Below are 14,881 nucleotides of genomic sequence, written 5' to 3' on the forward strand. Positions count from 1 at the left end.
AGCTCACTATAGAATATGAAAACTTTATCACTGCATGAACTGAAGCTTGGAAATACTCATTTTCAAACAACATTTTTGGAGCAATTACTTGAAGTCACCAAACTTTTATGAACTCCGTTACAACATTATCCAGAAAATTGAGCTGGCATATTTGGCAGAAAATGAAATATAGATGACGGAAACTGCATGAAAATTGAAAAATATCCCCCAATCCTCCAAAATCACGATGTACACATTCTTCTTACGCATTATTAGGGTTCACAATCATACACACACTGCACACACACAAAGGAAATGATCTTCCTTCAAATGATTCTGATTTCAAGTAAGCACCCCTGGCTGTAACTTGTTAAAACTGCTGAATTATTTAATGTATAAAATAAATGCATCTTCAACTAATTCAACAATTAGACAACTTGATCATTTTGGACCAATGTTCATTTGGCCTTTCTGTCCTACTTTTAGTCTTGTCAGTGCTGTGTCTTTACAGTCTCATCCTTGCAAACAAATTTCATTGTGCTGATTTGGAATTTGGATACTAAAGTGTACATTTCAGGGCGCCTGGGTGGCTCTGTTGGTTAAGCGCAGCCTTCAGCTCCGGTCATGATCTCGGGGTCCTGGGATCGGGAGCCCTGCATCAGGCTCTCTGCTCAGCGGGGAGACTGCTTCCCCCTCTGCCTCTGCCCCTTCCCCTGCTTGTGCGCGCGCTCTCTCTCTCTTTCAAATAAATAAAATCTTTAAAAATAAAGTAAACTGTAAATTTCAAGTACCCCCCCCACACACACACATTTAAAAGATTTTATCAATTTCTGGCCTAAGTAAGAAGATTAGATGAAATTTAGGTTTTAAAACTACTATCTGGCATAGAACTTAAAAAAAAAAAAAAAAAAAAGAGGGGCACCTGGGTGGCTCAGTGGGTTAAAGCCTCTGCCTTCAGCTCAGGTCATGATCCCAGGATCCTGGGATCGAGCCCCGCATCAGGCTCTCTGCTCAGCAGGGAGCCTGCTTCCTCCTCTCTCTCTCTCTCTCTGCCTGCCTCTCTGCCTACTTGTGATTTCTGTCTGTCAAATAAATAAAGAAAAATCTTTAAAAAAAATTAAAAAAAAAGAAAGAAAAAAAAGAAAAATTCCCATGAATAAGCCCTGATTAACTTTAAAACTTCTTACTGAGGAAGTGACATCCTTCTTAGGGGTATAATTTGTACGTTCTTCCAAATTCTTAACCTATTCTTTGATTTTAAATAGGCAGATATTTTTACGTTATTCTTTTTTTCTGTGGCATCTGAAGTGTGTCTGCAAATCTCTACATCATTGATTGACATGTCGGGTTTGGGGAGAGCCTAGAGTTTCTTGAGTAACTAAAAGAAATATCGTGAGATTATAAAGTAAACATACAGACAAACAAGAAACTATAGCCAGGAAGAACTAGCAGACATTCTTTCTGTAAAATTAGTTGTAATTAATGGTTATGTAAAATATATTCTGTATAGATTTTATGTGAGATAGTGATGTGAAAACAATGTATGTAGGATGAAGTTATTTGCATTGTTAAGAATCAATCTACATCCATCTACCCAGTTTCTTCTCATATATGTACAGTATACACCGTTAATCTGGTTTACCTTGTAAGAATAATCTGAAATCTTACAAATGTTTCCTGACCAAAATGGGAATCTATCCAGTGTGGACAAGTGCAGTGCTAATTAGATGTATTTATTTATTTTAACACAAATGACATCAGATCACTTAGAATCACCTTACTTAGATATGGATTTAAACTGCTCAATGTATAAACATTTTTATACATTTACATTTTGTTTTATATCTTCCTTAACATTTACTTTTGGAAAATGAGGAATTTTTAATTATTATATATTACATAACATATTATATGTTACACAACTTATACAATATGTTATATAACTTATATAATATATACAAATATGTATAGAATAGGTATATTTAATATTATATATACCATTCCTCACTTTTGTGGAAATGTAAGAAATACAGAATATATTGAACTGTATTTATTTTCTGAAAGTCATATAAATATCTCATTTTTATTTCCAATGTACATTCTCTAATGACTTAACTCAGAAATTCAGCAGTAACATGTTGACACCCATATCCTTATTACTTAATTTAATGTGAATATGATACTTCATAGGACCGAAGCCTTTTCAAGTTTCATTCAGTATTTTTTCTTAATAGTTAAAAAAGCACCATAGATCTGTATACTATATTTTTAAAAATTGAAGCATTGCCTATCATGTGTTATATATCATGACATTTCCTACTGAGTTGGTTAAAAACCATTTCATTTTCTGTCATAAACACTTCAGTCACAAACTAATGTAACTTAATTGAAAAAATGTGGGATTAACACGGTCTTGAGACTGACTTGGCTCTATTAACCAGGTACATGACTTTGAGAAAACCACTTAGTGCTCCTTTAGCCTCATTTCCCTAATACATAACTTGACGTTAACCATGATACTTCTTATTTCATATATGAATAAAAAATGGATATATATTTTTGACTTGGCATATCATGACTTATTAATAGGTGTTAGTTACTCTTATTTTGTTGTTACTGTTACCGATCGTGCAGAATCTCTTTTAGCCAAACATTTCATGGCTCCTGTCTTGCATTTCGGTGGGTGCGATTGGGGAAGACGCTTTTCAAGATAGCAGTGACTTCCCCCGAGGGGTCACTATGGAAAATGGACAGTAGGATGCTGCATATTGAATCCCAAATTAGAAGTCAGAATGCAGTGTTCATTTCTGACCATTATTTGTGGTTTCAGTGGTGGCTGGGTTCCCAGACATGCTTACCAAAATATAATGAAGCCAAACTGTAGATACTTTAGTTGAATATTCTGGGAATTTAAAAACCATTGAGAACATTGTTACAAGCAGATGATCTACTATGCCCAAATATCAGGCAGACAGCTTGCAAATATGTCCTGGAAATCTGATCTCTTTCTTCCATGTGAATTTACTGAACGATAATATAGGGGCTAATTCTAAAATTCTGCCGAAATAACTTATTTGTTTCTACACATTACAGATTTCTTAATAAAATATGGATACTAACTTCAGAAAATTTAACACAGAAAAATACTACTGGGCCACATTAAGACACTTATCCATATGGCTCGATAAGTAAATGTTGAAATTAAATAACAACTAACAAGTAACACTAAATGTTGGCTAATCAAGTCAAGTCATTTTTAAATAATTTGTTTTGAATTAATCAAATGAGGACAGATTAGCCATGTATGCCTAGTGGCAAAAGGCATCTTGTCTCATACATAACCCTCTCAACAATTACTTGTGCAAAAAGCCTAGGTCCAGTAATCACTGCACAAAGCATCAAAGGACACATCACAGGGTATTTGGTTTATAATATGATTCGGACCCTACTGGGCTTTCATCTTTGTTTTGGTTTGGCTTGTTTATGTTTGGTCAGAGAAGGCAAGTCTAAATATGGTGTAAGAGGGACGTTTACATACTGGCAAGAGCCTTATACTTAGCACATGGGGTTTTAAGAACCATTTTGGGTGTGGGTAGCTAATCTGGGAGGACTTGGGTTCTACCCCAGCCATTGCTGTGGAGCAGCACGATGTCCTCCAAGAACAGGAGAGGATGCTGGGCGGGGGAGGGGGGCTGGCTTCCACTGACTGCTTCTCCATGAGCGGAAAGACAGGGCTAGAGCCCAAGTCATGAGCAAGAATGTGAGGCTACAAGGAAGAGAACACAGATGTTGAACAGAAGAATCCCTGTCTTCCTCCACCTTTTCTGTGCTTGAATCCAAGCTTCGAATCTTGCATTTTCCAGCAGGTAACCACACAGATTCTAAGGTTGTTGTCTTAACAAGAAAAGCGATCTTCCATGCTGGAAAAAAAAACAAAACAAAGAAACAAAATAACGAGTACAGTGATTTTACATGAAGTTCCTCTGGGGGCCCTTGGGAGTAAATATTTCCACCAGCGTACCACTCAAGGCTTACAAAACAATTGAGCACTTCGAAGTTGGATCAAAATGTCAGGATTAAAAATTGTTTCAAAATTATTCAGGACTTGATTGTAGTTTTGTGAAATTTGGAGTAATGGTATCATTTTTCTTTCTTTAAAAAAAATTTTTTTTTTTTTTGCCCCTTCCTTGCTTCCTTCCTTCCTTCCTCTTTTAAATTTTAGAGAGCTCAAGAGCAAGAGTAGGGGGCAGGGATATGGGGGGGTGGGCAGAGGGAGAAGGAGACTCCCCGCTGATCAGGGAGCCTGACATGGGGCTCAATCCCAGGACCCTGAGATCATGTCCTGAGCTGAAGGCAGACACTTAACCCACTGAGCCACCCAGATGCCCCCAGAAGTTGGACATTTTAAATAGTCAAATCCATCATAGTAATTGAAGTTTCTAATTTCTGAACTTTCTCAACATTTCTGATAGCACTGTCATTGATCTCTAATAGTCTTGAAAAGGAATGCTTAAGTGGATTCAAGTTTAATATCAATATATTTCACCATCTGGACCTGTAAATTTTCCAGCTAACCTCAAATGCCAAACTTAATGGAAACCAAAACAATGAATGCACCATATTCTGACTTCGGGTAGTGGGGTTGAGAGTGTTATAGCATTTGCACCTAAAATAGCTGTTATTTGTTTAATAACTAAAGCAACTGTATCTTGAAACTTTGTCCCTTTTATTGCTAGATATTAAGTTTATTCCCCTTAAAACAACTTAAAAGAAGTCAGTAGCCTTAAAGAGTCTTTCCATTGGCAGTCCCTTGCATTAAAGTCTGTTGGTTTGATTTCCACTGATCACTGAGCTATGGGCAATCCCTTTCCTTACTCACTTTCATTCAGTGTTCAACTATAGATTCTTTTTGTTAAATATAACATGAATATTCATAACTTAATTGGATTTAGAGCAATAAAATTGACTTCCCTATGACTGCCTCAATACTAAGTTTTAGTTTAACTGAGCAAAATACTCTAGATTGGTCATTTGAAAATCACTTAACTGGTAGAAAAAAAAAGAATATATTTTCTACCTTTCTTAGTATCCTAAACATACTTATCTTGAATAGAAATATATGCAGTTGAGATCACTTGGAGTGTGTAGAGATTCATTTCCCATCTTATTGAGAAGCAAAAGGAGTAATATTTAGCACCAATCAATGCACGTTTCATATAATTTTGGGAAGCCTGATGATTTTTGCATCATATATAAATCGCATTTCTAAAATTCTTCGTTGTTATTTAGTATTCAGAAACTTCACCATGTTTGGGAAAATATTCTCACATTTTCGTATTGTTTTACAAATTACATTGAAATTATGCCATTGTATTTAATAGTGAGACATTTAATTTTTTTTTTCAGACTTGAATGCAGCGATCATGTAAATTAGAGAAAGATAAAAATAACCTCTGAATAGTCTTCTCCTGTGATGTTTATTCTGGATGAAGCATTAAGATCACTCGCAGAGGTGTATAACAGTAAGTATTTTCTAATGACATTAGAATGCTTATTTTTTGTGTGCTTTGATAATGTTCTGTGTGGTACACCTTAACAGAATTTATGAATAATGTGTGTCACGTGGGAACAATAATAGGCAGATACTACAATCTCCCAGAACACTGCCTGATAAGAGAATAGCTACTTGGAAAGAAAAAAGAAATATCCTGGATCTAAAAGCTTTTCATTTCTATAAGTATATAAATATTTGGGGTAAACAGATGTGAAGGACAACATGACAGTTGTTTACTATGTCATGATGATCTTTGCCAGGAGATGTTTAGTAGTGTGGCAGTTTTCTGATGAGAAAGTCAAATAATTATAAATACAGGCTGGGAAGAATGATAGTCTTCCCATGAACAATCAATAGATTTTGAGTTATAAGATGAGAAGAATAACAAATGAGAAACTTTTATAAGGCAGGACGCTTAAATGTTGGTGACATTTTTAAATCTATCAAACTATCAGCGATAATAGCCGTGAGTTCCGTTTTTTCGAATGCTTACTCTGGACCTTATTAAGGTAAAGGGCTCTTTGCTCACCCATGTGCAGTCTAGTTATACAGACCTATTCTGTACCTAAAGACTAAAGGCAGACACAACCTTGCAAAAACCTTGTCAGTTGTCCTGAGAGCTTGGTTTGGTCATAGAAATGAAGAAATATATTTTCTACATAATATTCCATGCGGTTCTACTGTAATTTCACTAGCAAGTGCTATTATGATTGGTAAAGAAGGTGGAATGATAGCCATTTTGCTGGCTGACTAGAGGTGGTTGGTTGGCTGTCACTCTTGGGTTGCAATGTCTTTGATAGTCCCCTGAATTACACAAAAAAAACATAAGGTCTGGGGGAGATTGTATTCAATCCTAAAACCTCCAGACAACTAGGGTTTCTTTACGTTTTAAAATCACATGTAGATATCTCTACTGATACTCAGAGCTCACTGGTAGGGTCTTCCCATTGGGTGGGTCCATGCTCTACAGATGGATACACATTTTAAATGTTCCCCCAGTATCTGTTCAGATATGTCTTATGTTTTGACTTCTGCTATTAACCCCCCCCCCAAATAACTCAGATAATGACAGATCTTTTTAAATGTTCTATGACATATAGCTTTTTTTTTTTTTTTTCCTAAAATGGAATCCACAGCTTGGGAAATTTCTTGCAAATGAAACCATGTATATGTCATTTGATTATTCATAATCGCAGAAGTGTTTCACAGAATGTAGTGATAGCTTAGATTTTTCACATCAAAATTTGAACATTTTTTTCATGGTAGTAGTTTACATCGTTCGAAGATAATGGATCTACTTCATATTTTAAGTGGGTAAGTAAAAGTTTTACAATCAGTCTTAAGACTGGTTTTTTCTGGTTGAGTCTAATAATTTTTATTCTCTCATTGTCTCATAAAAATATATATTCACAATAATACTAAATAATGAAATTGATTTAAAACCAAATATCCCTTGAGACAAAATCAAACTTATTAAACATGTTACTTGTTGTACTAAAAAAAGAATTCAAAGACCGTCAATTTTATGTCTTCTGTAATAAAATTTTTCTAGGTTAGAGTCATAAAAAAATTTTCATGGAAGTAAATATTCCTGTAAAATATAGAGACTACTTGGAAGCAAATTATTTTTAATTAATACTGTTGGTGACTTGCAACTGAGAGAAATCTGAGTTGCTTTAAAGCTATCAATCTTCTTCCAAAATGTCCGAGGCCGTCTATCAGAATCAGAAATACTATTCAGTATCACTTAAGGATACAGGAAACCATAGAGTTTAACACACTTAAGTTGTTTAACACAATGTTCAGTCTGTAAAATTCCCTTGGCTCTAAACATTTTATTATATTTTGTATCGATGAACCACACGGGTGTTTCTTAATAACTATGATCAGAAGGATGAATATACAGAAATTTGTTTCTACCAAGAAGGCAGCCTGGTATAAGAAATTCTTTCTATTAAGCAAAATGTATCAAGCCCTCTAGTGGTATTAGTATATAAAATATTTCATTGTGATGTGTGATGTTTACTTAGTAAGAGTAGTTGTTTTGTTTGTTTGCTTTTAAAGTATAGGTATTTAACATTCTCTTGACGTCAGCTTTTTGCAAATTTCCATTTGCTCCGTTTGGCAGATAATTTGTACTGTACTTCAGGGGGTTTTTCTACCTTTACCTTGGGATAAAATTTTTAAATGCATAGACTTAAGACTGAAGTAATAAATAACCCAGTAGGTGATAAATCACATTTTCTTTTTTGTATCAGTTGCTTTTGTCCTTAAGTCTAAGACAAAGATATTTATAATGTTCCATATGTATGATGGTAGCCTGATGATGATGATGATGATGATGATAATAATAATAATAATAGTTTTCAAGGGAAAACCTGCATCAGGTAGGATCTTCATTTAAATAAACAGCACAGTGAAGAGTATACCATGACTCATGACTCACTCTTCACAATTCTCACTGAGATCTTTCATTATTTCATACTATTTAAAGTCTAAAGGAAATGGTCTTATTCATACTTAGGGATTTTTTCCATCAAGGTTTTTTTCCCCCTTTTTTAATTTTGGCTCTTATTATCAAAGGCCTGCACGTAGGGGCTTTCAAATGGCAGATCTACAAAGTGTGTTTCAATTATTAAGGAACAGGTTTTACCTTCATGCCAGCAGGACTTGTATTTCTTTCTTAAAAAAGAAAAAAATATATTAATGCTTCATACATAGCCAGAGCAAACGGAGGATACCAAGCAGTGGAAATGGAAAAATAATCAGGAAAACGCTGAGATGCAATGATGAGTCTCAGAGACCATCGAGCCTCCAAGATGAATTCCTTCATGTCCTCTCTTTTATTTCAACTTTGTTTTAGACTCCGAAATTAGACCCAGAGTGGAGCCGCCAATTAGCTGTGGTAGAAGGTGCTGTGCTAGGTTTTTGAGGGTCTGCCTTACTTCTCAGACTCATTCGATGTTCTTTATTGTGAGGTCAGTCCTCATCATCCTGCCTTTTCTGTCCCACGGGCACTGCCTGCCTGGTGACCATTCTTTGGGAAATGTGTGTATTGTCCCTGCTTCTCATCAAGGGATTCACACACATGAAGGTGCACCCATCTCTCTTTCTTCCTGTTTGTGCCCCCTTGTTCTTAGAAGTCTCCAAATAAAACCAATTAAAAACAGGATACAAAATCCTGTTAGCCAATATATCTACTCTTCCTCTGTCTAAATCTAGACAGTTTTAAATCTCTGGTGATAGATGGATTCTTAAATCTTTAGCTTTCAATCTGAGGGAAATTCATTTGGAAACCCGAAGAAGCTGACGTTTCAGACTCGTGTGACCCAAACGCATGGAGTTAGTTACATTTCTGCTTTTTCAGATTTTTCTGATTTTATTTTCCTCCAACCACTGGGGTTTGGAGTATCGTCATGATGGGTGATTTAGGGACATCACAGACACCTACTCCAAAAAGGGAACACAAAATACAGAATATTCTGGAAGTTGGTGTATTTCCAGATTCAACCCGATATAATACATAGCACTATGGAAGTTTGATTCTTAAACTAGGAGTCAGTAAAGCCTTGTCATCACTCTGAACTGTGCTCTAGGGTCAAGTAGAATTCCAGGTCCATAATATCCATGAACAAATTATATTATGAACTCTCTAACATGTCTTGTAATCTAAGAGCATCCTGTTTCTAAATCATGGAAGCAATGAAAGGGATCTTCCTATAAGGTGAAGGGTATTTAAAAAAATTGTATTTCAGGATATTTTCCTTTTGCAATCATTACCTTCTTGAGTCTCTTCTTTAGTTGTCAGGAGTTGGGTTGATCTGGAGAGAACTGAGCTGCCAGGTGTCTGAGTGGTCAATTAAGACAGAAAGCCAAAAGGAAAGTAACAGTCAAGCCTTCAATCACTTGCTGGGGTGATATAAGCAGGAAGCTCATTTGGAGGAACCCCTGACTCCTCCCCAATACACTTCCCTTCATGGGATACACTGATTGGGAGTCGGGGGATCAGCACAGATGTGGGGCTTATTTATGCCGATTAGAGCTCTGGACGAAAAGCTCCGTCTGTTCAGAGGACCAGGGTGCTGGGGGAGGTAAAGGAGGTAGAGCTAGGAGTGGAAGGTACCGAGTCAGAGAGGAGAGATGTGCGTTCAAGTTCCCTCCATAAGGAGGTCACGGCAGAGGTCTAGGTGGGACAGGAAGGAGATGAAGGAATGGAAGTTGGCTTTCTTATGGTTGGTCAGCTGGATTTCTGTTGTTGTTGTTGTTAATGGGCGTGATACGAAGCTTAGATATGAGGAAAGGCAGAAAGCCGGATTCCCACGGAATCTGAGGTTGAGACCAAGGGCCATGGCGACTTCAAGGCCAGTTGCACCACTAGACCTGTTTGGCAACGTCATGGAAGCTCCCAAGACTTCAGCTTTCTCATCCTGAAAACGCAGATAAAATCATGCCCATCTGAGAGGGTTATTGTGAAGACAACAGGTTACGATACCCGTACAAGTAATTGACAGTGAGACCTCATTATCGTGTTTGGTGGTGTTTTTATTTAGGGTAGACTGGTTGATCTCATTGATGGAGAGGCCTGTATGTGAGCACATCATCCCAGACTCGAATAAAGAGGAAATGATTGATATTTCTTTAGGCAGTTTTGTAAATACCATGCTCAGGGAGATTACTATTTCAGTGCCTTTGGATTTTTTTTTTTTTTTTTTAAAGCAAAAACTAAAAGTAAGAAACAAGGACCTGTTTTGGCCTCGGAAGTATAAACTGGTCAGTTCAAAAGTGTTTGGCATTAAGACCCATATTATCCTAGAATTATAAGCATCTGATTGGGAGTATTTTTATATATACCTTGTATGATACATCTTGCTTTTCAGTAAGTGAGGTGAGAATCTTCTATTATTCAAATTTAAATGTACAACTTGTATTCTTTCTTTACCACAGGCCAACGACTTCTATGGCCTTTTAAGGAATCCCTCCCGAATCAGGTTCTACATATAAGGAGTTGGAAAACCAGTAACACCCTTCCCAACCCCCAGCCCCCACTTTCCATGTAGTTACTAGAAGGAGTTAAAAAGTCTTTTTTGTGAATAGTGCTAAATTGGTTTAAATATATTTTAGAATGCCTCTATTTAAGAATACCCAAATAAATGCAATCACATTACATTTCCCCCCCTCCTCAACTTTGGTTATTATCTTTTCTCTAGCGAGTCATAAATTTAAATACAACCAAAAGTAACTTATCGTGAGCCTGAGAGGGAGTAATCCAGCTCGGGAATAAAAAGGTAGTGTTAAAGTAATAGAACCAATTTTCTTCTCTCTATAAAAGGGCATTTTCTTACATCATATTTCTCCATACGTCATATGTATTTTATTGGGATTTCTGTATGCAGTCCTGTCACTTGTTCTACATGAGAACAGTCCTGTGCTTACTTCCATTCAACCTGAACAACTCTTTTCCTGATGATTCTGGGTTAATTTAGCTTGGTTTTCTTTCTTCTTTTCTTCCTTCCTTCCTTTCTTTTTTAAACTGAAAGCTACCAGTAATCTCAGGTACATTGAATGCAAGCTAACCCTAAGAGAGGCTGATATCAAATCTGAGCATGCAAGTTCTTAAATTTTGTTCTATTTCTGTATGCCTTACTCATGCTGATTTATGAGCTCTTCTGAGATTCAAGATCTGTTTTTATTCCTAATTGTATGTAGTGTTCACTCTGATATGATTTACACTACACTCAAAGGCTTTTTTTTTTTTTTTTTTTGCAAAAACTGGCAGCACATGAACAATTTATACTTCTTTGGAACTCTTGCCTGTTTGAGGCATAACCAGATCCTTTTGGGAAATGATTTTTAATTAATAGGACACTTTTCATCACCTTCAATGGCATAGGCTTTAAGAGAATAGGACACAAGGCTGATGACACTTTTTTGGGGGCTCGGCATCTCAAGAGGGGGCTGTAATTTAGCAGTCAGTGAAAGAAATAGCAACTTCACCTTTTCCCAAGCTTCTGTTCCCATTTCAGATTTCCTTTTGGATTTTTTTTTTCCTTCTCTCTTTACTACTTCTTTGTTGGTTGACAGAGCTGTCTCTGGTATCAAGGTTCTTAATATTTACTTGTAGAAGGGAAAATGAATACTGAAGAAGCCTTATGAAACGTAGAGTGATTTTGGAAGTGGGTGTCCAATACACATTCTTTCTTGGGGAGAAAAAAAAAAGTTCGATTTTAATTTCCTACCTTTTAGCGTCAGCCTGGCTTTACTCTACAGCTTTAAATATGCACATAAAACGCCATGGCACTAAAAACATGGGAAGTCAAGTTCTGATCATTTCTTTTGTCAAAGAAGCATGATCTTAACTCATGAGTCACTGTTAAATATAAGTGTAATGTGGATGAAAAGGGAAAATACATTATGAGGGTTTTTTTTTCCGCCAATTTGTATAATTTTTCAGTTAAGCAGTCATAAATCAAGGAATATTGTATTTTTTGAGGCTCATTAAAGAGACATTATACATCAGAATAGTGAAGTCGTCAGCATAATGAAATGATGAATGCCTGTAACTATCTGTGTGTAAATGATGTGAGACAGATTCGGGGTGTTACAGAGGAGAGCAGCGATCTCCCTGACAGTTCCCCCTAGGTGCCGTTGCTGGATGCTGGTGACAGATGTGGAATGCGACGCTCTTCAATGGCAAGCACTTATTAGCACTCGGTGGAAACCAGCAATATAAAATAAGACAAATAGCAGATAATATCATTTTAAGCAAGTTTGCTCAGTAAGGTGTGTTATTGCATTTTGTAAACCTTCTTTATGGACGAAGGCGATGTTCTAAACTCCAAAACATGCATTAGAAAAGCAGATGGTTATTTTGAGAACAAATATGTAAAAAAAAAGTATATATATATTGGAATCCTGGCCTCTTTCCTTGACTTCTGTAGGGGCTGGGCCATGAAGTCCTCCTAAGTCAAGCTTTATCACTGTGGTTTATTTATTCTGTCAAGGGAACATATCCCTCCTACCTGGCCATGTGTGCTTCCCACAGTGAGATTTGTAACATGCGTCCCGTGAGTTCTCTTTTCGTCTCCGTATTTGTCGACGTCATGTCTTTTCTGTTGGAGACTGGTGAGTCTTACATTTCAGAGGCTTTATTTCACTTACCAAAGCGGGACAGGCAGTAGATCTGGTCATTTTCTGGAGGTTCTTGTTTATGCGTGCATTTCCCAGCACGGGGTTCAGGTGCCAGGCGCATGAATGAATAACCTGTGAAGCAGGGGGTGTGGGCTGGGGGGGCAAGACGAGAGCGAGAAGCAAGAGAGAAGGAGGAGATTCTCAGTCCGCTGTGGGCGACTGATGAAGTCTGTGGCATTGGCCAAATGCTTGAAGCTCTCTCTGCGTGAATTCCCATTTTCTTTTCTTTCCTTCAGTTTTTGGAGGCATAGTTAACTAATAAAACGGTGAGCTGTGTAAAGTAGACAAGGGATGGTTTGATACGCACGCAGGCCACGCAGAAGGATGGGCTGAGAAGGCACTTTGCATATGTAGACAGTGATACTAATAAAAATATTCATATTCTGTGTGCTTTGGGGATAGGAGTTTTTTATTTTTAATAAAATGTACTCATACCCCTGCTATAGTATTTTAGCACTGCATTTGTTCATTAAATATGCATTTCTGGCAAGAAATATGGCATAATTTCCCCATAAGCACCAGTCAATGTGATGATACCTTTTCTTTATCCTGACGTTTATGTAATAGGAAAATCCATGAGCACACAGTTGTCCAAATTTTCAATAGTCTCCGTCTTAAGAAGAGTAACTTTTTAGATTTCTCATTGCATTTTGAATATGCTAGTACATATAATACTAAGTATTGTTCAATTCCTTGTGTATATTATTTGGAAATTTTCTGTTAAAAAAAAGATAAGAGAATGTCCAGATGCAACTAAGAAGCCCAAAGTCATGCATAGCTATAATATGACTGAACTAAAAGTAAAATATTTTTTTAAAAATATACTGTATTACTTTACTTTTTCTTTGCCTATTCATCTCTTACCAGACATCGTGACCATTTTACAAGTTCACTCACCAACAGAAATACCCTTGCAAGTTATATAATAATCTTCCACTTTGTTCATACAGAAACAGACACAATCTAAGAACATCTACTCTATATATAACAATTTTATAATAGAATTCACTTTTACATATAACATATTTTACATATGATATTATATACTATATGAATTATGTGTATGTATTACACATCACATATAACATATTTACATATGTTACATAAATTACATAGAGCATATTTTACACATAACATATACTTACATACAAGTTCATAGACAGTTGAGTGCTCAAAGAGATTGATTGAGTTCAGGGTAACATTTCCACCATTCTACTGCACAGAGTAATGACTCCAGAAAACATTTCTCAAAGCCAAAGACATAATTTTGGAATTTTTGTGATATCCTATTTTATAATTGAGTGTCTGTTTTCTTTGATGGGAATAAACCAACTGAAAGTTGTGGCAAGGGCACCATTTGTAGGTGCTGAAAAGGAACATGGAAAGAACCATGAACGTTTGATTTCAAACTAACTTATTTTTTTTTTCTCTAAAGGAGGGGAAGCCAGGTTTCTTACCATGAAAATTATTATTTCTTGACAGTTTGTTGTTTTCTCTAGATTACTAAATTGTTGGAAAACATCACATAGATCAGTCTTACTACTTTATAGCCAGCCCTTGTAAATTTACTGCCACCAGTAGGGAATGAAATCTAGTAAATTCTGTTTACATTTAGTTTATATTTACATTTAATGTCTAAGACTAAAAATGATAAATGCAGCCAACTAACCAAATGGATATATACATATATTTATATATCACATTTTTGTGCTTCTTAATATGAGTTCTCACTGGTTATTGTTATAATTAAATGTATTTTTCTAATTACATTTTTATAATTTTTATGTTTAAAAAATTGCTTTTAAATCCATACATCATTTGACTGATGACATGATTTGAATCCTTGTTCTTAAATCCAAATCCATTGCTCTATCTACACTGTCATTGTGCGTCTTGATAAACGTCTGAACTTTACATCCAACAGTATACATGCTACGATCCACACGGTACAGTTTGCCAAGCCTAAGTTACCGGATATGCAAGGGGACTTATTTAATTGGATGTTTTGTCACTTATGTCACATTTACTCCTTTTCTCTTTCAGAGTTAGTTTAGAGACAGATGAATGGTCAAAGAGATTGATTGAGTTCAGGGTAACATTTCCACCATTCTACTGCACAGAGTAATGACTCCAGAAAACATTTCTCAAAGCCAAAGACAT

General features: G+C 36.1%; 1 long non-coding RNA gene across 1 annotated transcript in view; it reads left to right on the forward strand.

The window, feature by feature from the left end:
• Positions 1–14,881, forward strand: part of LOC132006409 (uncharacterized) — a 720,934-nt gene that overhangs the window by 85,905 nt on the left and 620,148 nt on the right. The window contains exon 2 of the long non-coding RNA XR_009401089.1: positions 5,386–5,501. This is a non-coding gene — a long non-coding RNA (uncharacterized LOC132006409). The remainder of the gene's footprint in view (positions 1–5,385; positions 5,502–14,881) is intronic.

The sequence above is a fragment of the Mustela nigripes genome, chromosome 18 (assembly GCF_022355385.1).
Source record: "Mustela nigripes isolate SB6536 chromosome 18, MUSNIG.SB6536, whole genome shotgun sequence".
Lineage (NCBI taxonomy): Eukaryota > Metazoa > Chordata > Mammalia > Carnivora > Mustelidae > Mustela > Mustela nigripes.